The 3,020-nt window shown below is 41.6% G+C and overlaps 1 non-coding gene across 1 annotated transcript; it reads right to left on the bottom strand.

Moving 5' to 3' along the window:
* Positions 1-2,687: 2,687 nt before the first annotated feature.
* On the bottom strand, positions 2,688-2,769 carry Trnal-aag (transfer RNA leucine (anticodon AAG)). The gene has a single exon. It is a non-coding gene; the product is annotated as a tRNA-Leu (tRNA).
* Between the last annotated feature and the right edge of the window lie 251 nt (positions 2,770-3,020).

The raw sequence follows: 3,020 nt of genomic DNA, 5'->3' as shown, positions 1-3,020 counted from the left end.
CTGAAGAACAACACTTACGAACGGCCCGATTAAGGATTTTCTTAAGTGAAGAGTACTTCATTAGAATTCTACTGCCAAACCTCATTTTGGTATCTGTCTTCCTATTGGTTAGATTTATATAAGCTTTCCGCATTAAATCGCTCTATACACATATTCCTACATACGTGACGACTGATTCCAGCGAGTAGTCGGCAGGCCGGCCGAAGTGGCCGTGCGGTTAAAGGCGCTGCAGTCTGGAACCGCAAGACCGCTACGGTCGCAGGTTCGAATCCTGCCTCGGGCATGGATGTTTGTGATGTCCTTAGGTTAGTTAGGTTTAACTAGTTCTAAGTTCTAGGGGACTGATGACCTCAGCAGTTGAGTCCCATAGTGCTCAGAGCCATTTGAACCATTTGAGTAGTCGGCAACTGTGTAGTCAAAGAACATAAGAAACTTTCACCTATTTGTCCGCATTACAAAACGTGTATTTATATTGAGTGTCAGCTCCAAATATTTGCATCATATGCTGAGCATCTCCAACCCACAATGCTCTGCTAAGGACCAGATCTTACTGTATTCAATTACACAGTCTGCGTACAGCTTTAAGGGACGTCTGATATTGTCTGCCATAAAACAGTAACGATCCTATCTAGCTTCCTGGATGGACGCTACTTCCGCTTTTGATAACATCTCATCATTGAGAACTGACTTCAAGTTCTGTTAATTGAATAGATGCCTTTGTCTAATGTGAGACCGAAGTCTCTCAAATTAATTTTGGTTCGGATCTCCCTCCTACTGCAGACCACAGGCAATGTAATATCAGGTGTTATCATTCCAGTTCCTGGATTTTCTACTTATTTGCCGACCGGTGTGGCCGTGCTGTTCTAGGTGCTACAGTCTGGAACCGAGCGACCGCTACGGTCCAGGTTCATGCCTCGGGTATGGATGTGTGTGATGTCCTTGGGTTAGTTAGGTTTAATTAGTTCTAAGTTCTAGGCGACTGATGACCTCAGAAGTTAAGTCGCATAGTGCTCAGAGCCATTTGAACCATTTTTCTACTTATTTTAGGTAGCAGTTGTTCAATAGCAGAGTTGTTGCTAAGTGGGTTCTAACGGATTTGTTATCCTAGCCGAAATAACCACTTCTGTTAATGACTAAATGGGTTGTATGGTGTTATTGTGCGTAGTTCAGTAGCGCAGTTAAAAAAGTTATTATTTTGAGAAAATTTGAACAATGATACATGAAGATTATGATCGTTTTATATGTGTCTACTGTAAACCTACGCAAATACTACAGAAGAAAAGGAGAAAGAAGGAGAAACAGAGGACAGAGAAGATAAAGAGAAAGATATAGCACTGATGTAATACCCAAACAATGAGTCTTGACCACGTCGCTACTGTACACGGTAGAACCTCTTCAGTCTTAGTTTTAATCTGTTATATGACTCGTATAGAATTTGCCCACGCATCTAAACAAAACCCATTTGGGACATGACTGAAATGGGGGACCAAATGGAATGCAGGCTTGGAAACAAATTATTCATTATACTGCCAAATGGACGTGCCACTCAAAGTGAATTATTGACCACGCTGCTGTTAACGGCATTCCGCATCAAAGAAGTTAATGAAATGTCAACTGCGGTCCACCTAAACCCCATTCACTGATTTGTCCGGGGGCTTGATGTTCGCCGCAGCTAATTAAATGGAAAGGCAGTGGCGCCTCCCCCTATCTGCAAAGGAAAAAAACCTCGAATATACGTACCCGATCCGTTCCTTCTAGCCGGCGTTTCTACAAGGAATTAATTAAACTGATTCCTTTCCTCTGGAGACTAATATTTCTTTGTGTATAACATAAAACATGGGCTTCTAAGAAGTTTCCTGTAGGTTGTTATCAAACAGAAACGAAACGTAACTAAACAAATATTGCTGCCTAAGAACATTTGCCTTCCTTTCTTTATCTTTAAATATTTCGATAGAGTTCCCTGACGTTCAGCGTTCCATTTTGTGTATTTACCCTCTTCACCATTTCTTTGTCCACTTCTCACTCCACCGCCTCAAAATGTTTACAGAGTCGCAACCACACGAAACGGAGCTTTTGAAACAATCAATATTAGGAATATTTAACACACAAGAATTAAATATTGTCAGTAGCATTACACACCTTTTTGTATAAGAATCTTCTAATGTATCACCTGTTTCTGTTTTGGTTGCGCGAATGGTTATTCTCAACTGCAACTATCAATTTAAGTACAGAGGTAAAGGTAACTAGTTACTTCATTCATGTTTGGTTTTCGGAAATTTGGAAATTTGTGGTAAGGTCTTACGGGACCAAACTGCTGAGGTCATCGGCCCCTAAGCTTACGCACTACTTTCTTTTTAGAAACGGTGTCCACATCACACACTTCACTTTCATGAACTAAAACAAGCTGCTTACAGTTATTTCTGCAATCCAGGTGATAATAGCAGTCACTGTTAGACGTAACGTAAAACTGGGTTTGTAGTGAAAACGATTAATGCTCTCCTGTGTGCAAATGTTGTCACATTCAGCATTCTGACCCTCACTCCTTCCATTCTTCTACGTAAATTGCGCTTATTTAGCGAATTCTTATTACCATTGATGTTCGATGTGTCTCGGAGAACTGGTTGAGAAATCTGAGATGTAGTTGATGTTACTGTTCTGCCGTCGTACATGTGTGGAATTAAAATACTTGGCAGCGGTGGGATTCGAACCCACGCCTCCGAAGAGACTGGTGCCTTAAACCAGCGCCTTAGACCGCTCGGCCACGCTACCACGACAAGCACTGTGCCTTAGCACTTCATATGCATATTCAACTGCTACATGTTTTGCTATTGCGAAATTTTATTTTTAGTACAAATCACTCTACCCTCCAAATCTTACATCACAAGATATCGTTTCTGCAGTCCAATAAGAGTTGAGCAATACACCTACGGCCTCGTTTAGCATTGACCGACTCGTCGTTGTGTCTCACTTGTACCACACGCTGACACATCTACTACAGCTACGTTTGTAGCTCGCAAGCT

Source organism: Schistocerca serialis, chromosome 1 (genome assembly GCF_023864345.2).
Source record: "Schistocerca serialis cubense isolate TAMUIC-IGC-003099 chromosome 1, iqSchSeri2.2, whole genome shotgun sequence".
NCBI classification, from domain to species: Eukaryota; Metazoa; Arthropoda; class Insecta; order Orthoptera; family Acrididae; genus Schistocerca; species Schistocerca serialis.
The sequence above is the reverse complement of the archived record's forward strand: the minus strand, read 5'-3'. Positions and strand labels throughout refer to the sequence as shown.